At 43.0% G+C, this 26432-nt stretch overlaps 1 long non-coding RNA gene across 1 annotated transcript in view; it reads right to left on the bottom strand.

Moving 5' to 3' along the window:
* Positions 1-9914: 9914 nt before the first annotated feature.
* Positions 9915-26432, bottom strand: part of LOC114448864 (uncharacterized) — a 64534-nt gene continuing 48016 nt past the window's right edge. Inside the window, exon 3 of the long non-coding RNA XR_003671923.1 lies at positions 9915-10374. This is a non-coding gene — a long non-coding RNA (uncharacterized LOC114448864). The remainder of the gene's footprint in view (positions 10375-26432) is intronic.

Raw genomic sequence — 26432 nt, 5'->3', positions numbered from 1 at the left:
TTTGCATTCAGACTTGAGCCAGAGGTGGATTGAAATTTTAGCGGATTGATTTTCCCAGTGTGAACGGAGTCTATGAGACTGTGAAGAACCACAAAAGTTCATCTTTGGTGTTACTATGAAGTCAAAGTTACCGAATTATAACTGAATATCATAGCAAAATAACATAAATTGTGGATTTATCATCATTTTCAATGGGTACTCCATGGCTGTGGCTGTAGAGGAGCAGAACTTGGATGATGTCATGAGAGCCATCTTGACTTTATACTAACAGCAAGTTTATGAAGAAAAAATGCCTGAGTTTAACAGACGGGGCAGCTCTGAAGGAAGCTGCTGTCCTGTTAGATTATAGGAAGTCAAGGATTCAGAGGTTTTGAAGCAAGATCAATACGAGGACTAAACATTTGTTCTGCCTGCGCTGCATCAGTCTTTTTTAATCAGTTTCTGTGCCTGCCTTTATGGGACTTGTCAGTTTGGGAAGCAGTTTTACTATGTAGTGGAATATTTCTTAGAAAGTTTGTGATATAGTGCAGGCTCATGTATCAGGCCCACGTTCTCTCATAGAACAAACCCAACTGTAAGCAACAAAGCTCGGGTTAATAATGAGGTTAATCATTATTGGGGGTTTTTCAGTCTCCAATACATAGAGTACTATCGTCTAACTTCAACCTGCAGGGCTGAGACATTCAGCTCCACCGCCTCTACAGCCTTTTGGGGCTGTCTCTAATTGCAGCGTTAAAATGTCCAACGTCAACGCAGACTGTTCCACAAGCGCTCCACATACAGTACAGTTATATACGGTCTATGTTTCCAGCCAATGACATTGCTCTTCATTGCTCTTCACGCACCTGCACACACCACACAAGTGCTCGTCCTTCAGACCGCCGTGGTTATGAAATAAGTGCTTCAAACCCGGGAAGATGGATTCTTGTGTGAATGCATGCTGTCACAAAGACTCAAGCTGCTTCTGAAGGTAAACTGAGAGCAGCAGCGCAACAATAACACAAGCTGGGAATACATATTTCATATGTAAACACGGAACATAGGTCGATCGTCATTGGTAGGTATGGACGCTGACATCATGGACAAAGATGTGTGATGTGAATGTTTTTGCTTAGTCAGAGGTTTATATAGCAGGGCGGCTCTCTGGTCTCTTTTATGAGTCAAACTAAAGCAGAAGAAAACGGAGTGCGAGCAAAGAGGCCGAGTGCAGCTGGACGGAGGTTTGCTGCTATCTGTGGAATCAGTGGAATTCAGGGAGTGGAGATGAATGTGAAGTCGGTCTCGACACAGCGAGTGAGTACAAGGATCTGCAGCACACACAGTCACAGATAACACATGTGCACCCAAATGCCTGCACGCACACATTCACACTTGCACAGACAAATACAAATAGACATGGAGCACAAACACACACAGATGACCCCACACACACACACACACATAGGGATGACGTGCCTATTTAGGTCAGTGTAAACGTGGGCTGGGTGGATGTCTGACTGACTAGTAAATAAGCTGGATGGGAAGTAAATAAAGCAGACAAAATCAGACAGCAGGCAGCCATGCACAAAAAGACAAGGTAAACACACACACACACACACACACTGCAGCGTGTGCACACACAGTTTTGGTTCATAAACCTGAAACATCACGGAATACACATTTGCATTGCCAGACACACACACACAGAAGAAGAAGAAGAAGAGGAGGAAAATTAGGTGAGGATGATGACTCACTATGTCTGTCTGATTTGTGTGTTTCTGCTACACACACACCAACACAGACACACAGTCATGTCTCCCACCTGCTAATTATAATGAATAAATATGAATGCACATATGTGCACATTCACAGACACATGCATGCAATTATCATGTCGTAAATCTTGTAATTATGAGGGCTGCACATACAATAAACACACATGCACACACGCACACACACGCACACACACACACACACACACAGCTGCATTCATGAACATGAGCAGTAGGTACATGTACAATTATCTTGTCATACATCTGGTAATTATATCAAACTAATATGGACACAATCCACACACACACACACACACACACACAGAGGCCTTGACCACTCTCCAGTTCTGTGACACTAAGCCAACATAAAATGAGACTTAATTGTTTATTGATTTGATATAAAATCTATCCAGTCATTGACTGCAGGTCCACCAGCAGCAGTGTCTGCCTGCTCATAATGAGCCAGGTGAGGCTGTGTCAAACATCATGTTCATAGAAATGTGATCATTACAGAGGCATGGCTTACACATGTACTGCATGAGCATGTGTCTATATACAGTACATGCATTCATTGGGTACATTAGGGTCAATCAATATCACTGCGTTAAAAACAAATATGGCTTCCACATTTATTTGCTGGAAGAGGGTGCAGGTGCAAAGAGTTCCATTAAGGGCAGCATTGATGTGCAAACGCGAGCCCACTAACTGAGCCTGCTAATCAGGTAGCCTTGGACTGTCCCTTTGTCCCTTTGTCCCTTTGTCCCTTTGCTTTTACATTTTTGACGTGTTCATACTTTGTGTGTTGGCTGAAACCTGATACAGTTCTAATTGCACTTCCTTTGCAGATACCTAACATAGCCGTCAAAGATAAGGTTTAATCTTCTCTTCATTGGCCACCTGTGCACTTTAGGATCCATCCATTGTTTTTATTTTATTCTATTGTTCCTTTTTAATGTGTCATTGTACGATGAGGTTGCGTTGAGGTACGTCAACATGCGAGGAGCAGGATGATGTGGATTGACAGGTCGTAGCAGCTGTCACACTGTGAGACAGTCATCCTAAATTTCTGACACCGCTAGAAATTTCTCTCAGGTTGTCATTGGTCGCAAGACACTCCGTCGTGGAACCTGTCTCACAGTGCGACGTAAGACCACCTACATACGATGGTCGTCTTTCGCGTGCGACAGACCAAGATTGCACAGTGTAAACCGGCCATGAGAGATGGGTTAATCAGATATATGTTGTCCTCCTTTGTCCTCAGTTTAACATAAGAAGGAGAAGCAGAAAACTTTTATTTTATTTTTTTGTTCAATCTACAATCCTAGCCTTCCGTCTGTCATGTTTCTGAACAGGTACAATGGCTGAAGCACGTCCTACTTGACCAACGGGATTAATGAGAAAGCCAGTCCACATAGTGATGGTTTTATGCCTGGCATGGACGTCTTTGCTTTGTTTCCGATTGCTCACACACTGTTTGGAGCCCTGATCGCTGCAAGCAACTTAAGACTGCTGTAGCTAATCCAACGGATCATTAAACAGCGAGGTGATGGGGTGATTTATAAGATGTAGCAGTGTCTGATGATGACATGAAAACCAGGCTGAGAAACATCCTAAAAACATACATAACAAAGTCAAACCTATGCTTTAATTTGCCCACAAACAACAGGCAGTTGTTAAGGCAATAATCCTAAGGGTTTCAATAGGGCTCTTGCACCATTCGGTGCTCGGGCCCTAATTAAAGCTTAATTATCTATAACCTAATTATGAATCACTAACTTTAATCATGCCTGTTGAAAATTAAAATGAGTATAAATGCAGCATGATACACTGCCGGGGATTTAAAAAATTTAAAAAATATAAAAACGTTAAATCTAAGGATTTTCCCTCTGTGATGTCAGAACGATTTAACCCACTGCTCTGAACCCATTTCCAAGTTTTACAGCAAACGGTGTCCCATTTCTAATGCTCTACTTGTTTAATGGATAATTAAAATTCCACAAAGATGTTTTTGAGACAGATTCTAGAGTTGTATCTCTCACATGCTCACACTTAGAGGAGAAAGAACCCCTCACAGGCTCCAGAACCTCCAGGAAGAACCTCCAGGAAGAACCTCCAGGAAGAACCTCCAGGAACTTTAATGTTGAGTTTGATTTGCCTTCAGCATGCATGTGTGTTTTTTTTTTTTTTGTTTATATTATCTCTCGTGGGGTCCCACAGGGTTTCACTTCCCTTCTACCTGTTCTTACTCTTTCATTTGCAGAGCTGAAATTAAAGCTCACAGCGCCTGTGTTGAACCGTACGGGTCGTAAAGACGGCGACAAACTGCCGCGTGGCTAATTAACTTCCACTCTGAAAATCCAAAGCAAAACATTTTCTGCTTCAAAACTATCTGGCAGAATGAAAGAAAATGCTAATTTATTTATTTTTGTAAAAAATACTTAAAATCCAAAAGTGTCTCGTTGGTGTCTCGTTATGAAATTACAGTTAGGAACTTGCAGTTGCCGTGTCAGGTCCATTACAGTGATAATAAACTGTACTTCCTGAGCATTTCCCAACAAGTTGGTGGATTTATTAGTAGTTTTATGACCACTAACAACCAGACAACTGACTGTATTGCCTTTCCAGCAGTCCAAACAAACCACTAACACACCAGACATGGCTGAATTGTCATGTTTCTTTGTACACCTTCTTAAAAATAAATTGTATATCAGTTTAACATTAAGCACTGATTAACAAAAGCACAGACAGACAGACATCCACCATTAGGTCTGAGACTTCAGACACAGTCAGCAGAGAGGTGAGAGGGGAGGAGGAGGAGGTCCTCCTCTAATAACCCCGAGCTGTCCGTCACTTTATGGATGGGCAAGGGCTCCACATTAGTACAGCTCAATATGGATCGACTGTGGTGGGAGACCACACTCTGAGAGACGGCGCAGAGGAGGGAGGAGGCGGGCATGACAGACAGAGTGAGATAAATGGAGATGGACAGAGGAAGGTGACCACCGAGGGAGAGGAGGAGTGAGAAAATGTGTCAAATGCAGAAAAGGAGAAGACAGGGAGGATGAAAAAGAGTGAGGCAGGCTGGGGAGCCGGAGTGACTCTGCAGTATTGCCTCTCTGTATATCGACTGCCGCGAGGGGAGTGTTAGAAAATGTAGGTGAAGAAAAGATGACACTGGTTTGATTTAGAGGGAGGATAACTTTCCCACATTTGGAAAGCAGAAGTACTCTATCTTTCGGGTCCTGTGAGAGGACTCTCGTCTGCTTTTCTGAAAAGGATAAATGGTGGACATGTTTTGTTTTTTTCCTTAGTTAAAGTGTGTCTACCATGTCGGCGAGAAATGTCGTCTCACAGGAACTAAAAGAGGGGAAAGAAGTGGTGCTTAACGTGGGGAAGTTAGTCTGACTCTAAATTTAAACCTCCTTCAGAGTCGTGCTTACATAACTGCAACGTGTTTGAGCTACACCCAGATTCTTGTTATTTTATATTATATGGACAAATATGTGATTTTATAGATGTCAATAACAGAACATATACAATATATAAGTAAGGGATAAACAATAATATGAGCATGTCATCGTATCAGCAGACCAGGGCTTCATAAGGAAACATTGCTATTGCAAGTTGACCCTGATTAATACAAGAGAGGGTTAAAAAACAAGACTTCTAGTGCTTCTACTCCGGATTTACACCACCTGTAAGGGACGCGTAGCGACAGCCAGACGTGAAGCAGCGAATTTCAGAAGCATCCCAGTTCCAAAATAAGACACTACACTTCAGAAACGCGTCTTGTGGGAATTGATGTCACTGACGATGCAACAAAAAACGTGCGTTACACGGCCGGTGTAAACCCAGGGCAATGCTGGGTCCTGAGTTTAATCCAGAGAGGTCACATGATCTCACATTCTGCTGCTCTATAATCGCCAACTCTTCTTCTGTAATGCTAAACTTGGCTGTTAGGTTGTTAGCAAAAGAAAATGACATCTACTTCAGACACATGAAGTATGCACCATTTCATACTGTTAATACTGTGTTATCTTACAGTGTAGGAGTATAGCATGCATCGAGCATGAAATCTTAATTGCTATTTGCAACGATTGATCGATGGCTTGACGTTCATCGCAATTAGTGGAAAAAAATAGGCGCATATATCACGCCGTCAGTAATCATACATCCATAGAATGCATCCAATAGACATTCTGACAGTTGTAGGAAAGTTAGTGGGTCACTGGTTCAGCTTGTGCATACACAGTACACTGTATATTTATGCTACATATTAATATTAAAAGAAAACATCAGAGACGAAGTGTTAGCTTGACTGAAATGCAGTCAGACTGTACTCAGAGGGATTAGATTACATGTATGCAGACTGATGGAGGAGTGTGATGGGGGCAGAAAGTTCTTTTCTGGAGTTTATAACATGGCCTCACTGTGGGCAGCTAAACACTCTCTTCCTTCCTGAGAACACACTACATACAGTACCACACTCACCATGGAAATCAGTGTGGATTCAAATGCACCAAACACAGACAGACACACAGATTGCGCTGGGCTCAGCAGAAGGCCAGACGGTGTGTGTGTGTATGTGTGTGTTTTACCTGACATGAACCCAGCACAGTAAACAAAACCTTACGTTAGCCTTGCAGCTATCTACAGCCGGTGTCTGCCTACATCTGAACATTGCAGTGTTTGTTTACTACCGCTCGATGACTTCATTCCCCTCAGGGCCTCAGAGGAGACTGACCAGAACGAACCCAGACACGCACACTCCACCACACAGCTGATGAATTATGTAATACATGTGCTTTGAGAACAGAGAGGACGCTCTGCTTCTGAGTGATTTCTCCACATATGCACTAATAATAAAAGCAGGACGGGTATGTGCAGCCACAGATAAGCAGGCGTGTGTGTGTGTGTGTGTGTTTGTGGAGATTTGAAGTTAGCGCGTTAATCAAAATCTTAACCACACAGCACCCACACTGCAAGCTGGCCCCACTAGGCTCTATGTTCAGTTTAATTAAACTCAAAGGGAGGAACTGAGAGCAGTCAGCTGAGTTATAAGTCAATCTGTCAGGGACTCAGTCAGTCCATCAGTGCAGTTTTCTACAGTCTAAGCTCACAGAGCGGGTCGTCTGTCCCGGACATCCCATCTTCCTCAGAATAAAGCTTCTGTCAGACGCTCCACGCTCTCAGTTGTTTAAGTGATCGAGCCGGCTTCAGTCAAATTGCTTTGACAAATCAGTGGTGAGTGGAGCGTGAGGCCTGCGTGTGCTCTGCTTAACACTGGAAACATCACAGCAGGACTCTCACAGTTAAAGACAAAATGGCAGAATGTAAAAAAAAAATATCTGCAGTAAAAACTGGACAGAGCAGTGCTGAAAATGTCCTCAGTCACCTTCACTGGTGTTAAATGGTGGTTGGACAGCTCCTACAGTGAGCAGGGTAAGTGCTGGTATATACAACCTGATCACCAATACCTGGTTAGCACTTGATACTTCACATTAGAATGTGTTATGCCAGTTCAGTATCTTATGAGCTGCTTGATAATTAGCTTTACAACAACTCATACAGCCAGAAAAAGACACATTTAGCCTCACTTGTTGATAGTGGTCCAATAGTAGTCTGGTTTTTGCCAACTTTCTGCAGAGTCAGTCGCTACAGACCTCCAAACTTCATGTGGTCTTCAGATTAGCTCAAGAGCAGTGCATAGAGAGTTTCATGGAATGGGTTTCCATGGCCGAGCAGCTGCCTCCAAGCCGTACATCACCAAGTGCAATGCAAAGCGCCGGATGCAGTGGTATAAAGCAGCGGCCCCCAACCTTTTTTGCACCACGGACCGGTATCATGTAAAACAATATTTTTACGGACCGGCACAGAAAAAAATAAATAAAATAAAAACAAAGTGCATACAAAGACAACTTACTCTTATGCTTAATTAGTGGGAGCCTTTGAGCTTTCTCAGCAATGAGGCGGTCCCATCTGGGGATAATGGGAGACAATGACACCCGAAGCGTGTTTCTTATGCCCAGTCCACTCCGTAATTTTGTTTTGGCCGTCATTTATTGCTTCTGTCCTTCTTGTTCACATTTTCTTCTTTCAAAAAACTCCATGGCTTGTCTTTTAATGCAGGGTGCTCGGTCTTAAGTGCCAAAGCAGTTTTGAAGGCTTTGTTGCCTCATTTACGATTTGCAATAAATCCGTATTTTAAATAGGACTCCTGATATAGTCTTTTAAATGCAGGTTTCTTTGAAGGGGTAGGCTCCTCTTCTTCTGTCTCCTCGTTAGGCCTTTTCCCCTTTCCGAAGAAGCTCTCCAAAGACGTTTGTTTTTTATTCATTTTTGCTAGCTTGTGGGCTTATTTTGGGGTGCCGTATCCCGTGACCGAGACAAGTGTCTGGGCAGGTGCTTAAAGGCACAGGCGGATGAATCTGATCGATTTATAAAATGAAACAGCTTTCAGACTCAGATAATGAATAATATATTTTTTGCTCAGTCTTTCTGTGCGGCCCGGTACCAAATGACCCACGGACCGGTACCGGTCCCCGGCCCGGTGGTTGGGGACCACTGGTATAAAGCATAAAGCCACCACTGGACTCTAGAGCAGTGGAAGCGCATTCTCTGGAGTGACGAACCATTCTTCTCCATCTGGCTATCTGAGTTTGGCGCTTGCCAGGAAAAAGGTACTTGTCTGACTGAGTTATGCCAAGTGTGAAGTTTGGTGGAGGAGTGGGGGGACTATGGTGTGAAAGGAACTCGGAATGCTTCAGAACACCAAGAGACTTTGGACAAATCCATGCTGCCAACTTTGTGGGAACAGTTTCCTGTTCCAACATGGTCCATAAAGACATGGATGAGCCAGTTTGGTGTGGAAGAACTGGACTAGCCTGCGCAGAGTCCTGATCTCAACTCAATAGAACACCTTTGGGATGAATTAGAGCGAAGACTGTGATCCAGGCCTTGTTGTTGAAGCTGTTATAAGCTGCTGAGGGTGGGCCAACGTCATAATAAACCGTATGGATGTCACTTTTGGCAAAGTACTTTATTCTGACATAATCCTAAATGGTTTCGAGTTATCTGGAAAGGCATACAAAAGCATTCGAAGGTCATCAAACACTGATATAGTGCTGAATTTCTCTGTAAAACTATATTTTGTAAAAAAAAAAAAAAAAAAAGATCTAAGAGAAGAAGACTGGCAGCTGCCATCTTGAGTTTGATGATGTTAAGGCAAACACGCTGTACATGTGGGAATTACACCTGACAATCACTGTGAGAGTGACAGCAGGGTCTCATGAAAAGGAAGGATGATTCGAAACAAGAAAAAAAATATGATCTATATAAAGACCATGAAGTGACTCAGTGGTTACTGTAATGTATTGACTGATAATTCTGCTCACAGTGTAGCTTAGTCTGGAAGATGTGATTAAATATAGACCGTCAGTATCGTCAGCTTGCTTCTTTATCTGTCTGGATAATTTGCATTAATCTCCAGGTTGCACTTATTTTCAGGTGAATTTTACATTTCACCGCCACTTTTGGAGGAGAAGTACTTTGAGTAAGTGATTATGTTTAATATGAATAAGTGGAGCTTAAGTCTACAGAGGCAAATAATGTCTGCAGCACGACGCATGTGTTATTTCCACTTTGAAGCGGCACAATGAGCTCCTCGTCACAAAGAATAAAGAGATGTCACTACATGCAGAAGTAATAGATGCTACAATACAACATATCTTGCTTTCACCAGCATAAACTGACAAGTCAGAAACAATAAATAATTCAGTTTTAAGGCCTTCTATAATATGATCGGGTGTTCTGCTGACTATCAAAAGTGCTTTTTGGACACATAAAGAAAAGGGGCTGATCCCTATCTACTGTGAAAGTGTGTACAGCTGAGCGTGACATCACACAGGTACAGTACACACACAGGCAGACCACCATCCACTATCAGTGTTTACCTTTGAAGGCATTTGTAGCCGGTAAGTCAGTTTCCTGCATACTGCTCCTTCCCACGCTGTGCCAGCTGCTGCGATGGATGCCGATAGACGAACCTTAACCAGTCCGAGCCACTGGGGGTAGGGAGGGTGGCCGAGAGGAAGGGGCGGCGCCTGCCAGTCTCACTGCCATCTTTCTTCATCAACAGCCCATGTGTGTGAATAAGAGGCCCGTGTCTGTCAAAGCTGGCGGCGGGCAACTGTCTCGCTCTCTCTTATGTGTGGAGGATGCTGCTGCCTGGTCTGGTATGAGCTGTCTTCTGGACTTATGGAGTATACAGACTGGAGGAGTGGACAGGAAGGGATGGGTGGGTTGTTGCTTTTCTGAGGAGGATGGAGGTTGCAGTGTGGGTGTGGTTGATCTGAGCCTTATTCTAACAGCAGCAGGTCCACAGCCATGGCCACTGCCCCGAATCACTGGCTGGATCTCAACCTTTCAACCTATCTGTCTGCAGATGGGCCTTCTTACTGAGCAGAAGAATCAGAGCCAGGTTTATCTTCAGTATACTGAGCCGTCTCTCCTGATTCTTCTCCCTTTATATTTCTTCTTCCTCTTCCTTACATCTTCTTCATCCTGTTGTCCCAGTGTCAAACTCAGCACGAGCTACTCAGGTGCTCTCACGCTGGCACCACAGCTGGAGAAAAGAGAGAAAAACACAGACAGAGGGAGCAGCTTTAGTGAATAAAATCGTGGGATTCCAAAAGCAACAGGCGAAACAGATACACCCAAGCTAAACACGGGCAGGGCTAACTGCAAGCCTGCAGTGACCAGCTGGGAAAAGTGCACAAAGACAACAACACTCATCCACATCCACCCACACCCACTCACACACACACACAGAGTGGACGAGCCGCAATGCGTGTCAGTTTGGATAGCGGGTGGGAGCTGGCTGGCATGGCCCCCTTTAGTCCCTCTCACCCACTAGGTTCTTACATGAAAGGGAAAAGTTTTTCTGAAAGCCAAGCGCCGCCTGTGACCCTATTTCACAGAGCAGGGGAGAGATAGAGCCACATGTCAGTGTGCCACTTTGAAGTCTGCCTGATAAACAGGGCTGGAGGAGGCTACGGCTGAGGGAACAACAAAACTTTATTTACATTTCAAAAGTGCCAAGTGCTGCTTTTTTTGTGTGTCTGAGAAAGAAATAAAAATCACGAAGAGGCGAGGGGTTGGTGGGGGGGGGGGGGGGGGGGTGGAGGATGGTAAGGGTGGAGGAGGACTGGTTTGGATTAAATAGTAAAACAAAACTACTTCTCTTGTCGAGATGTTAAAATAAGAGCAGCAGAAGAGACACATCACACAGAGGGATGGAGTCTGATGGGGGAAGAAAGGGGAACTCACAGAGGAGAAAAGCCGATGTTAGAAGCATAAAGGATGGCAACAACACGCAGGAAGGAAAGCAGAAAGATATCAAAGAAATGAAAAAGAAAGAGGGGGTGGAGACAAAAGAGAGCAGAATCAAACAAAAGATAAAGAGATTTATCTGTAGGATTAAAAAAGTTCAAGCAAAAAACATGACACGGGCCAAACGGAGAAGGGAAGGAATTCGTTGGTGAAAAAAAAAAAAAAAAAAGCAGACAGACGGTAAACAAACACACACCCTGTCTGAGGTTTTGGAAAGGCTCGACAGATCTCAGTCTTATCTGCACTCCGCTTGCCTGTTCTTATCGAGTCTTATCACATCACGGATACACACAACAGCTTGTTGTGAAAAGTAAAGGCAAGAACTGGGCCAACGTGACATGGAGGGACATTTACTTTGTTACGTGCCTCGCCAATGATTCATGATTTTGTCTCCTTGTGACTAAGAGCGGGATGAGTTTTTACTTCTTTTATACCATCCAATATGCTGACTTTAGGTTCTCTGACTTTAAACAGGACAGCCAATGAGGACAGCTCCTTTGAGTGAGAGGAAAATTACATAAATGTGAGAGAGGAGAGGAGAGGAGAGGAGAGGAGAGGAGAGGAGAGGAGAGGAGAGGAGAGGAGAGGAGAGGAGGCTTCTACACTGCACTAATTGATTATGGCGTTAAAATAGAAATATTAGTAATTAATACTGTGTTTGATATTGAGCAGAGCAGCCTGTGTCTCTGTGGAGTGTGTGTGTGTGTGTGTGTTGAAGGATGAGGGATGATGCAGCAGTTTTACCTCAGTCTGTGCTTTTACTTGTTCGGCTGAGTTTACCTGCTTTACTCTGCTTTAATCATTTTCCATTGACGTCTATGGAAACTGAAGATGACTCATGTGTTTTTAAAATGACATTAAATGAGGCACATATCCGTGCATTACAATGATACAGCATTTAGCATTATTCTAAAGCAGTATTCATCCTTATTAAGGACCCCTGCTGGTTCCAGTGCCTCACTTCAGAATCCACTGGTAGACAAACGTGGCTGAAACAGAACTGCCTCTATTTTCTTCTCTTTGGCGGCACCTATAGGCAGGAAAGTTATGGCAGGCTGTCCCAGAGGTACAAAAAGCATCACATCATCAGTCAGTTAGCTCACCTAGATATTAACGTGGAATCGGAATCAGAATCAGAATTTATTATCTCATGTGGTGACTCCACAGACTGTAAAGACTTTCCTATAGGCTCAATGGTTAATGTAGTACCTGATATGACTTATAACACTATAACAGACAGTGATTTAAATGATTTTTCTTTCCAGACCATCACTCTTGGAGACAGAGCAACAACCTACAGGCTGAGAAACTGAAGTGAGCTGCAAAGTGTACATCAGTGTGTGTGTGTGTGTGTGTGGTGAATCATGTTTTCCATAAAGAAAGGTCTTTTCTACTAAGAGGGAGATATTAATGCAGCATATTATGGTCTATTCACGAGACCAGAAGCAAGGACAAATATATTAAATATATCACAAATGCCTTATTAGACATATATACTCATGTTGTTGCCTTGTTGTGTGGCACAGGAGAAACGTTAAAGTTTGTCTTGCCAGGCTGTCTGTGCTGCCCACCAGTGAAAGTCAGTCCAGTCTGACCGTGTGTTTGACAGAAGCTACTACTACATTTACTCAATCAGACTACAGTCTGTCTGTCTGTCTGCTGGCTCATGTGAGGGCAGATCAACATGACATGCTTTGGAAAACAGCGCTACAGGTGGGTGTTTGTTCCGTGGTCATTTAAGGACAGATCCTGTCTTAACTCTGTATCTGAGTGGCTGTAAGACTGGAACCCAAGTTTATTTTGGGTGAGGTGTGGTGAAGTACGGACAGCGTATCATTTGGAGACGATATTGGTGTTAAAAAAAAAAAAAGAACAGTAGCCTCACTGTACTCAAATGGACAAACACACCATCCGTAATGTGCATATATTCAAGTACATATTACCGGCTCCAGCCTTGTAGCTGCAGCTGATCTGCGACCTCCCTGGAGTGGGTAAAGTGAGGAACGCTTCCCTCACTGGATTATTAGTGATGGAGCGTGTGTTCCTGTGTTTAGTATCTGTCTGTCATTGTAACATATGGGGAGGGGGGGCAACTAGCAGCTTTAACAGCCAGCTCTGACTCCTCCGCTGGGTCACACAGGGACATGTGCTTATCAGTGAGACAGCAGTCAGACAGACAAACATGGACTGGGGAACAGACTATTTAACCACAGGGCTGGACGCATCTGTTATGCTGAAAATTCAAGCATGCTAAGAATGTGGTTGCATAACAAATAAAGAACTGGGGAGGTGATTCAGAGTCCTGCAGAAACAGAAGTGGAGAAAATACTGATTTTAAAAACATGGCTTCCACAGAGGGTTCATGCTTATCTAAACGCATCCGTTTTCAAATAAGCGTAGATAAGATAAGAAGACGTTCCTGACGGTCATGAAGCACTTTACAAAAATGAAGCAATGGCACCACAAGGTGAGTTGAAGCTGGGATTTCTGAGTGAGCAGAGGCTGCGGGTTGGACCTTTGCAACTTTATACTGTGGCAGTGAAAACAAATGTTTCATGTGACTACTTCACATAAATGCACCACAGTATGTTGGAGATTTTAAAGGGACATATTTGATTGGATGTCTTTTGGCTTATGTGTATGAAAAAATATGAAGCCGTGCAGCATAATAAAAATGACTACGCCTCCTGATGGACCTCCTGATAATGTACAGTAGGTGTGTGTGTGTGTTTGTGGCCACTCTGTGACACACACACGGACAGACGAAGATTACACAAGACCCCAAGTGATTAATGGAGGATTCACTTTAGACTGCTTCATTAGTCTCATCCATACTGTACTCTAGCTGGATGAGCCTGGCCTGAGGCCAGGTCCCAGTAACTGAGGGGTTTTTTAAGGTCGAGCCCGGCAGCCAGTGTCTCACAACTCAGCGGGGATTTCAGCCAATTGTCCAATGTTATTTCAGAGATTAACAGACAACGCAGGTGGTTAATTTTTCTACATAAAAGAATCCAGCACTATTTAAGACGAAAAGGGTTTTAAGGGCTTCCCCTCTCTCAATCTGATCCAAATTCTTCACTTCTAACCATGCTGTATTGCAATGTGTTGTTTGGTTTCTCATAGCATTACAGCATGTGTGTATCGTATCGTATCGTATCGTATCGTATCGTATCGTATCGTATCGTATCGTATCGTATCGTATCGTATCGTATCGTATCGTATCGTATCGTATATCGTATAGCGTATATCGTATCGTATCGTATCGTATCGTATGCAAAGAAAGTTGCATTCACAGTTTCTGTGACCTGGTACATCAGTGCATTCAGAATTTAGTACAGGTCTCAATAACCAGCATTGGATGGAGGAGGATGAGGAGGAGAGGACCCAAACAGAGGATTACAGGTTGTTTGCAAGCATACTGAATGGAAATGATATTTGAAAATTTTAGCTGGCATAAGTTATGTTATATCTAGAGGTGGATATGTAGCAAAGTATTGTTCAAGTTAAGTAAATTAAACAAAAACTTTGTCTGAAGTGATAGTGTTTCCAGCATTGCAATTAACATACACAAAAATATTATGGTGAACATTATACAAGTAACAAACATACACCCCCTCCTTTCCCCTTATTTTAAAATGCAACCCTACTTTTATTTAATTATTGAAAGAACATTCTACAGCTCTATATTATGTGACAAAAGTATTGTCAAAGTTTTTAAATTGTACTGTATTGTACTGCCGTTTTGGTTCCATGCATCCATCCAACCATATATATTGGCATGTATATATTTATATACATCTCCTAGCAAAGGTCCGAATATATATATATATTCGGACCTTTGCTTCGAGAAATTTTCTCTAACTGGACCTCTTTAACTTGAAATTGAATACCCCTGGTCTAAAGTCTCAAAGTTCTGTACAGTCTCTGCACTTTAGTGGGACGTTTAGGGAAATTTGTTTTAAATCCTGATAACTTACTGAGCTGTCACGCACTTATAGCACCAGCGGTGCATGTCATCCTTTACTTTTTTTTTGTTAATGAAGCAGAAATGTTTAAAGAAATAAACTATTATCTAAGACATTATTCATAGACAGACATATAAATAAATAAATATGAAAAATTATGAAATAATGATGCACAAAATACCCAGCAAGGCAAAAGCAAACAAAGGTGTGCTGAAGGCATCATTCGTCACATCCTTGCCTGATCTGGCTCTGTGTCACCCTGACTGCCAGCCGAGTGTGACAAATCTGACAGCCTTAATCTGGCCATGCATCAACTGTAGTGTGGAGAGGCCGGACGCACAGACGCAGACGAGAGACAAACAAGGAAGAGAGAAGAGAGAGAGAGAGAGGGAGGGACAGGGAGTTGATGTCAAAAATGTCGATGTTATATAGGCAACAGCAGATGTGCTATAGGCCTAACTTGATAATCCACACCGGCAGTGGTGCTCCACACAAAAGACCATAAAGAGACAAGAGCCATCGGGCAAAAATTAGCTTAAACTTCTACAGAGAGACAACTGATCAAAGGCCTCTCCCTCAAGGGCTCTCCAAGGATTTACTTAAAATGTCTACTGACGTGCTGTTTAGGAGCCGGGCTGATTAGCTTGCTGTCCCAGTCATCAAACCAGGACAAAGGATGGAAAAAGACTGGACGGATTAGAAGAGAAATCAAAACAGAGATTGTCTGTAGGCGTAAACACTGGGCTCATACAGATGATGTCATTTTATTGTGCTTAACAATTGATGAGCCACAGAGGGCCTTGGTAAAAACTGCACAACAGAACAATGGCCTTGTTTACCATATCCGCCCAAAGTGATGTTGATGTGAATAAACAGTGGTATGAAAGCTGCAAAGAGAGAGAGATACAAAACCATGCCTGACCAGATGTGAGTGAGGAATCCATTTATGATGCTAAACGACCAAGTTGGACACTTCGGCTTCCTTCACGTGCCTTATAAAAAAAAGCTCCTCTTGATTAAATCAAGCTATAGCATGACAGAGAGCAGCCACAGAGTCATTACACAATCAGTCACAGGCTGGATTCTGCATCTGTGGTGTCAGAGGAATCCCAACCATCACAAACATGCCAGCGAATGCCTCACCTCCACACCAGGCAGTGTGAAACTGGAGTCTGCACAGGGGTCAGGTCGATGCAGGAGGCTCTGTTAGCATTTCTCTGGGTCTCAAACTCATTTCCAAAATGATAAAACAGACTCTGTTAAGCTGCATTGAAGGAACAGGCCACAACGCCTGAACTTTCAGTGACTCAGTAGATGTTTGATAGTAAGGCTCAGATGTTTCTGCATCAAAACAAGCACATGTTTTTTAAACTACAGCAAGTTTACCATGTCATCAAACCCACACTATGAAATTAAAATAATACAAAAAGCTTGTACGGATAAAAATCAAAGCTTAAAAGCACCAGAAAGTACATTTAGGAAGAGAAAAAGGGTTACACACAGTGTCTATGTTTCATCCTTTGAGGAAGTGCTGAGCCAGATAAAACATCCAATAAAGCACCGATGCTTTTAAAGCCTCTCTCTCTCTACAAAGAATAAAACAAACGTCGACAATGAAGACATGCATACCAACAAAACGACATACCAGTCCAAGAAGAATGTAAACATGCAGCCATATTTGAATACAGACGCACGCATAAAACACACACACACACACACACACACAAACATCACACAGAACAGCACAGCGTGTGCGAACACAGCAGCTAGAGGCAGCAGAGACATTACAGGCTGCAGTCACGCAGTAAAAATCCATCTTGTTCCCTCTGACAGGGGAAAATAAAAAATAAACAGAAAAGTATAAAGAAAATCAGACGGCGCAGCAGAGGCACAGGGAGCCACCCGCCTCCCCGGGGAGAGGGCTGACTGTCTGAGGAGGACATGAATTCCACAGGCACAAAGGCTGGCGCACATATGCTGCATGCATGTTACCATACGGTGCTACTGTTTATATGTTAGTTTACGTCACATGATTAATTTGGAGCTACTTCCAGAAACTAATAAAAAAAAATTCTGTACAAATTGAGACAAAAAACAAAACGAAAGTAAAAGTGTTGCTTGTTTTCAACTGCAAATAATCGTATTACATGCAGCCTTAAGTGTGAGTAATTAGATTACGGACACTGAGGAGTGACAGGAGGGAAGGATAAGACCAACAACTGTCACAATCAGTTAAGACCTGCTCCACATTTGATGCCCGTTCGAGTTACTTATAGCTACAGTCTCTGTTACACCATCAGCTGATCATTCTGAGTTAACTGGGTCTCAGTGTGTCTCAGTGTGGAGCCTAATGTAACATGAAAAACAGTGTGTTAGCAGGACATCTGTGGGGATTTCCTGAGTTTTAATGCATACTTTACACTTGTGAAGGATGAACATGTGACATTCCAACACAGTCTCATACACTTAAGTAGAAAAGATGCTAATTTAGTGCATTGTTTTAAACACAGAGGTGCAAATCACACACACTTCATGCTACCCTCCATGTGCACCAGGGTGTAGGTAAAGGCTTTGATGATTAGTGTCCATGTGCATTAAGAAACATTAATTATTTTGCACTAAAATTGGTGCTGCGGGTGTGAAAGATATTCTAAAATTGAGCCGCCTGTCACAAAAATGTCACACTGAAAAAAAAAAAATGAACATTACGTGACTATTTCAGCTCACAGGACGAGGCTGGGGCCTGAGTGGATCCTGAGCCACTGCTTCAGAATCTGCACTGTGGACCATGATGACATTTTAAAACAGAAACCCAGCTAGACAGGTCAGGCCTAATGGCTCATTTCATCCTGCTGTAAGCGGACATTAGGGGTGACACTCTACATGAAACAACTTGTTATGAGTCCTTAATCTCTCGGTTCAGTCTCTCAGCAGTCATAAAACTGCAGCGGGACAAGAAGCTGACTAAGGAAAATGATACTGTTAAAGTGCAGCAGCTCCGAGTCATGATCTCTGTCTGCATTAATCTGCCAAAGGTCACTGTTACCATACATCAGGAAAAAAAAACAGTTTTTTGTTCCATCAGTTTTAATGAGCAGGGATGTTCTGTGTTGCTCTGAGGACCAGGCTAATTAGGCGAATGACTACTTTTGACCATGTTGAGCACCGTATCACACACACACACCAAAGTCTGTGTATGTTCAGTCACACTGTGAAACTGTCTTTGAGTGTGTAACTCCACAACAGAGCACAAATGCAACACATGCATTCCACTGTACATCAGTTTAAATACAATGTGGTTGTGCCAGACCCCCCCCCCCCCCCCCCAAACTATTCAGCTGTAAGTGAACCTCTGATCTTCAGGAGAATTGCTTATCAGTGTGTCATTCATCTGAAAGAAGATGTTTTTGGACAGGCCTTTATTTCTTTGTCTAATCTGGGATGACAATACATGTTACTGCCTAATGAGGGCGATTGTTGCTGAACATCAGTGTCCCGACTGACTGCGGTTTACTGTTGTCATCATGTAGACACAATTACACAGCTGACAGCTCCACAACCTGACTGTCTGTGGTGACAAGCACATAATTACATAAGTACGGATTACTTGTTATGCTTTAAAAGTGGTGGTAGCACGTGTGTGTGTGTGTGTGTGTGTGTGTGTGTGTGTGGTCTAATCGAATCGACTGATTCTCTACCCCCGTCTGTCCATCGACCTGTCACTTCACTTAGTTTTCTAATTTTCCTTTTTAAAGTTTCATCTTTAAAGTCAAACTATTAAATCCATATTATTGCATATTATTGTTGAATATTTGACTGACAAAAATGTGAAATATGTTCAGAATGAATGCTTCTGGCAACAGGCTGGGTTCTTTAGTTATATATTAGTAATATTGAACTAATGCAAATGGGCAGCAGTGGCTCAGTGGTAGAGCAGGGTTGTCCAACCGGAAGGTTGGCGGTTCGACCCCAGCTCCTCCCTAGTCATTGTTGTGTGTCCTTGGGCAAGGCACTTTACCCGCATTGCCTTCAGTGCACTCACTGGTGTATGAATGCATATGAGTGAATCGGCGGTGGTCGGAGAGGCCGTAGGCACACCTTGGCAGCCACGTCTCTGTCAGTCTCCCCTAGGGGAGCTGTGGCTACATCTGTAGCTTACCACTGCCACTGTGTGAATGTGGTGTGAAAGATGTAAGCGCTTTGAGTGCCTACCCAACAGAGCAGAAAAGCGCAATATAAGACCAATGCATTATTATTATTATTAATAACTTTCATTGATTTATTCAGGAAAGTGTAAGTGGGAAAAGTAAGTGAACCTTCAAAGATAAGTAGTCTACTTGAACGCCATCATTTCAGAGATTCTTTCATTTAGTGGAAGATGTCATTGAGTGTGCTGTGATCTATCAAAGTCTAACCTTCATAAAATGTGTTTGTGGAAGTGTCTCCTCCATTTGGTCTGGTTTTATTTTTATAATCTATCTGTAGTTTTAATCTCCCTCTCGTTTCAGGTGTCTTGTCTTCATCTTCCCGCTGATTACCTGCTCCGACCTAATGTGTTCCACCTGTGTCTGATTGTCTTCCCTTCCCTTGTGTATTTAACGTGTGTGTCTCCCCCTCTCACTTCTCGCCAGATCGTCTTGTGTGTTTTTTCCGAGCGTGTTGTCCCTGTGTATGATGCTGTCAAAAGTGACTAGCAACCAATCTAGAGACTTTCTCTGATGACTTTTGGACACTGACGTGAAGGCTCGTATTCACAGGCGGTCAGCTGAGCAGTCTCAGCTGTAGTCAGAGCGGAGAGGAGGCCCACACCACTCTGTGTCCCATCATGCTCAAAGCTGTCGATGGTCCTGTCAGGGCTTACAGAGCAGGATGATAAATAGCTTATTTCAATGGCAAAAATAAATAAAAACTAACCAATAGCTACTTTTCTTACTGAGGAGTTGGCAACACTGGAGCATCTCTCTCTCACAAGCAGTGACAGAATGGAAGCTTCAGAGGGGCAACAGTAGCAACACAGTGTACTAACCGATTCCTAAAAATGGTAAATGTTAAATCATTAAGCTATATATTGTATGCTGATCTATGGTATTTCCAGATTGTTAAAAAAGTAAAAAAAACTCAACGATGTAAACCGAACTGAACCAAAGACCGTGACCTCAGAACCATGATACAAACAGACCCGTGGATTCTGTGAACCGCTCCACCTCTGACGTATGCAGCCCTGCCATTCAGACATTTTGTTAATCAAATGTTTGAAATCTAAAATTCACTTTAATTTATTCGTTTTATGTAACATTCAGCCTCTTACATATCCACTAACACCTTCTCAGAGTTTGAAGAAGGGAAGAAGGAAGGAGGGCGAGATGATGAGCTACTAAACTGCCGCCAAGCCTGCGGCTGCAGTCGCACTGTATCGCGCTGCTATCACATCCTATATGATGACTCATTCTGTTTCCTATTACCTTCTCAGGACCCCAGTAATGATACAATATGTTTCTCCCGTAACAAATACCTCACAGGGACTTAGGCGCTGTGTGTGTGTGTGTGTGAATGTGTATGCTCGCGGATAGGATACATTTACAGGCACACACACACACACGTTAACCTGCACACCAACACACAGGTTGTTCCCAGCAGTCTGAAGCATACGACTCATCTTACAAACATAAACAGGTCTTCTTTACCTCAAGCAAACATAATCTTTAAACATGCATCAGCCCTCTCTCTCTCACACACACTTCCACAGTATCTAGTGTCATTAAAACTCTGCCAGCCCCAGCCAGCATATGGTCATAACAAAGGTTCCGAGATTCGTTAGCAGCGATAATGTGTACCCACACGGAGAAATTCCCACAGTGATCGCATAGCTCTGGGCCACAGCAGCAGTGAGCTTAGGTATAGATGTCTGTATGGCCATTTACAGTCAGTGTCTCCTTTGTGAGATAACATACAGCGGCGCATGAAGGAGGAATGTGGAGGCAGCAGTAGGAGGAGAAAGAAGTGTAAGGCGCCTCCTTTGAGGCATATTTTATTCAGAGGGGATTCCTCGCTGTGGGGAAGGTGGTTTTGGCCCCAGACAGTGATTTGATTTCTTTATTATTTTCACCTCCTCCCCAGTAATAATTACAGCTGCAGTTACCTCCATCAGTCAGATTCCATACTTCCTACATTGGAGTCATTACACCTAGACCTTATGGTGGTCCCTCAGTGGAGAAGGTTGAGCTGTCGGAGCTGAGGTGATGCAAAAAACGGCTGCAGAGCTCTGATTACAGTTAAATTTCATTATTATTATGAACCAGTAGTTCTATATGTAAAGCCGTCAAGTATGTACTGTATATGTATGAATTTTCTTTTTGCAGTGGGTCTGCCTGAACGTTCACCTCTATTATGTCACATCCTATAAGTGTAGGAACCACAGGGAATACTATCCTGCTTCTGCCAAGCTGTCTGAAGAGGGCTTAAGTGGTATTCTGGGATTCAGTACTGGTGGTTCCTCTACATGCACTCAATAAGTTTGTTGTTTAACCTCTTTGTCAATTCAATATATCAGAAATGTGTTAATAATAGTCATTATAATGCAATTGGCAATTTACACTACCTCAAGTGGCCACTCAAAGAACTGCAGCGTTTGGCACTAGCGTCCTCTCTCACCCCTTTAAGGGTTGCTGCTTGCTCAGGACAAAAATAATCAGATGTTGAGGAGCTCATTTATGGAAAAAATGTACCTGCTGCCAGACCAAACCTGCTGCATGACTGTAACATGACGCCGGTGTTTAAACACAGACGTCTGTCTGTGCAGACATCGTGTTTACTTTACTGGAAGAGAAAAATGATGCTGTGAGTTACTGCTGTCAGAACCACGTCTTCCCTTCAGCTTCACACTGTTTCCATCAGCCACGTCGAAGCGCAAACACATCAACAGATCAACTGCAAAAAAAAAAAAACCCAATCGCATGACACCATGGTCCCTGTAGATGTCTCTTTTGGGAATGAAGAAACCTTTCCTCAAGTAAACATCAGAATAATGAGCTACTTTTAATGTGCACTTAGTTCCCTGTGAATGATTAAAGTAGCATCTCAGTGCTACGAATTTAAGCGCCTGATTAGCTAATTACCATGTTTTACACATATTCACATATATTTGCTTGTCGTTTTTTTCTCATCATTTTTAATTGCACTTGGCACTTTTTTTTTTTGCTTGCTCGACTTGATGTACGACTTACACACCAAGTGTCTTATTTCACTACATTTGCTACATGTAGACATAACGTTCAATGCTAGTTAAAGGGGTCATGGGTTGACTAAGTGTGGAAAATTCCACTTCATTCTGAGCCACTGTTAAGGAAGCTGGTGGATACAAAAATATATTTTTTTTTTGGATGTCATGTTTCTGTAGAGGAGAGGAAAGGACACAGTGAGACGTCTGAGTGCATGCAGCTACAAGTCACACACACACACACATTCAAAGACAGCAGCCTCTTTGGTACATGTATTGTATATACATTTACACACATGTAACGACAAGTATATCCGAACGGCTTTCACAGTGAGGCACAAACACACACACACACGCACAGGGTTTGCAGCGGTAAGCTATTTATACAAACAAGCCAATCCAGCTCAGACAGGGTGAACTGCAGAGGTATAAAAGATAGGGCTTGTGGAGACAGGATAGGATAAACACTAACAACAGAATAGAGAGAGGCTGCTGAAAATCTCATTAACTGTAAATTGAAAAACAGACTAAAAATGTCTTCCAGAGCAATAGCCGAGGCGGCTGCAACGCTTTTTCATCTTCTCCACAACTTTCATGAGTCGATACGCCCCCACTTTCACTCTCTCGCCCGCACTTCTTCCCTCTCTCCGCACACAGACACATATATTCCCTGTGTGTGTGTGTGTGTGTGTGTGTGTGTGTGTGGTCTTGTTATAGTTTTATCCTTTTTGAGTTTTATACCTTTGGAGTGGAGGATGTTTATTACACAAGCGGGTCATATTTGCAGGCACAAAATTGTACTTCTCTGCCTCAGTGAGCTGCCACTGCTCTCTTGAAGTGAATCAATAACACCTGTAGCAGTCATTAGGGTGATGGCTAATGAACCATTAAAAACAGCGTCATTAAAAACAAATGTGATTGTGTCAGATATGTTCTAAACACATAATCACTAATATTTCTTGACCTGTCACGTCACTTTGGTGGTTAGGTTTAGGCATCAAAAGCACTTGGTTAGGTTTAAGGGGAAGGTCACGGTTTAGGTTCAGATCAGACCGTCGTCGTATCTATAGACAAACCATCTGTGACATCACCCACAGGTTTCTAAAGTGGAGATTTCATTCTGATGCACTTTTTGCTAAATTAGTGTAACTTCTCTTTACAATCCGATAGCAACCAATTAGTTCGGCAGTTTCACATTAAAACGAAGAATATGAATCATCTGTGGAAGCTATAAAACACTAAAAACATCAGCCAATCCTCCGGGTGGACCCTGCGCGGAATATTGGCTGGTTGTCACTCTCTTCCTGCTCTGCGTGCACCAGAGAGGTACGTGCATGATGGCCGAAGTCACAGACCGCAGCTCGTCTTCAGGTAATGTGCGTCCATGTGATTGGGAGGCGTGGCTTCGGGGTGAGCTCCGAGAGAAAGGGGCGTGTGTTTACTTTCCAAATCTGGCTGACTCTCACTGAGTCTTCAAAATCTCCTACCCTACCTTTAAGTCTTTGTGGAAGACAGTTTAACCAAATGCTACACTTTCCTGGTAAAGGTGGGATATCTTTCTTTCATAAATCACATTCATTGATGTGCTAATGGCTAATAGCTAAAGTTCACTGAGTGAACTGCAAAGATTGAGTACTGCCTTTACCTGAATTTCCCCTCAGGGATCAATAAAGTATCTATCTATCTAGTGTGTCACATGTTTGTTGAAACCTTGTTAGCCTCTTAGCTTCCACTGCTGATCTCTCATGTAGCATCATGCTACAGGTGCTTAAACTTACTGAGACATCCAGATCTGTATCTGTCTTTTGTCTGCACTGGGAAAGGGTGTAATCAAATGATTCTGCATTTGATCCATAAATGTTTATTGAAACGATGTAACTGCTGTTACATGCAGCGATCAGCCCCTGCTGACTACAGAGGACGCTATAAAACATTCAATAAAACATGTCCAGACTGTTCCAGCTGACTGCATCACATCGATGTTATTCTATTTAGAGAAACAGAAAAAAAAACATTATGATGACAGAATAATATATTTTTTAAACAAAGCAACCAAAAGTCATTTTACACACAGAAACAGTGTTTGAATAACTACATCAAACAGACCCATGCATAAAACCAGCTGACTGCAGAGACACGTTCCTACTTAAATGTTAATCAGCCTCAGTTTTGGACGGAGTTAGCTAGCAGCTAACAGCTAAATTCACTTCTTCAAGTGACGCTAACAGTGTACCGGCATCATGACCGAGGAGCATTAACCACGCAGCGCTTCATCCTCATCCTCAGTCTCTGACCCCCATCAGTCCGGCTGCTCTGTCCTCTCTGTCCCCCACAGCTGCAGCTTTCTGTCCAGTTTGCCAACATGAACCAAAAACTTTAGCTTTGCTCAAAGATGTTGTATTGACGGTAAGAGCTCTCACTCCAATGACTATTCACCGTAAATACGATCTTTGTTGTAAGAAGACGATGATTTTTTTACGTGACCTGTTTCATCCAGCAGAGTGAATAAACACGTGAAAGTTCCGTCGTGTAATCCACTGATTTCAACAATGTAACTGTATTCTGATTACCATCCCTTTAAAGTGTAACAGCAACGGAATACAGTTTCAGAATACATATTTTGTATTCTAAATACGTAACGTCGTATTTATCCGTTACTCCCCAACACTGCTGACATTGTATAACTCCAGATTCCAGAGACACATCATTCATGAGGGACATGGACACCCGGAGAAAACAGCAGCACCAACAACAACAAAAATAAAACCCAGAAGTCTGTCTGTAGTGAACAGGAAAGAGGTCAAAGCTCCTCCTAGGTGGACTAAATAGACACATGCATATAAATGCTTATTTTTAGCATACATGCCAGGCTATAAAAACAGGTGTTTCTTTAATTGGTTGTAATTGTACTCAAGTGACACTTTACGCTGAGGAAGCAGTCAGACGGTTCAGACTTAGTGGCTCACTTATTTTCTATAGTTCACCTGAACTCAGGAAGTCAGACTAAACTTCCACAACTCTGAACTCCTGAAATTATCAGGGGGGAAACTTTGTTTCTAAGTTGACAGAACTTCTAATGATTCACAGTGTATACAGTTTGGTGGGAGAATCCTGGAGATCAGCTGTCAGTCACTGGTTCAAAGTGCAGCCGGTGGGTATAGTGCTCATAAGGCTGAGAGTACAATAGGCGTACTGTATGTCAGCATTTCAGCCACACACAGATCGCAGCGCTCAGGTGAGGCAGGCAGGCAGCAGACGGCTGCCGCACCTGACTGCTGCTGAAAGTCTGTCAAAAGCAAAGCTGTCAATCAGCTCTGCCTCTGAGGCCACCCCCGTCACCCATCCCTCCCCTCCGTTATCTATCTTTTCTCTCCCTCCCTCAGACGCACGTTATCATCTCTCTGTGGGCTTCAGCCGTCCTCCATCCTCTCTCCACCTTTGCGTCTTTTCATTCTGCACCTCATCTGTCACACACTGACCGTGGGTTTCTGCCTTTCTCTGTCTCCTGCTGGCTGACTTTAGTATTCACAACTGCTCTTTCTCATTTGACTTTTCCTCTCTCACTCTATTAATTTCATTCTGAACAACCCCCCCCCTGTCTGTCTCGGCCTCCCTCTCTCTCCGTGTCTCTCGCTTGCTAAGGTGGTGTAGATGGTAGATGAGTCACTGCAGCTTTTGCTGCTCTGCAGATGATGTATCTGCCCACATGGAAGCAGGAACAGGAATGATGGAGGTGTGTGTGGAAGTCAGAGAATTGGGTGGGGGTATTGTGTGAGTAAATGAGTGAAAGATGAAGGAAGAGGGGGGAGGATAGAAGGTGTGGGGAGGCATCCAACCTGCTGGCATCGTACTCTTTCAAATGGAAGAAAACAGAGTCTGTCAACTGTCAATAAAAAAGTCTTACTTCATCAAAGAACCCCTGACAGTTTAATAAATTACATATTTTACAGAGGACCTTTTAAAATACAGATCAGACTTCATTTTCCACCATTTTTTCTGCACTGAAACTGTGGAAATTCGGTTTTTTTATGTGTCATTGTCGACACAACCAACTTTCAGCAGTGTTGTACATCAAACATCAGCTGTTACCAACATGTTTGTAACAGCAGC

This window comes from Parambassis ranga, chromosome 16 (assembly GCF_900634625.1).
Source record: "Parambassis ranga chromosome 16, fParRan2.1, whole genome shotgun sequence".
Classification (NCBI taxonomy): Eukaryota; Metazoa; Chordata; class Actinopteri; family Ambassidae; genus Parambassis; species Parambassis ranga.
The sequence above is the reverse complement of the archived record's forward strand: the minus strand, read 5'-3'. Positions and strand labels throughout refer to the sequence as shown.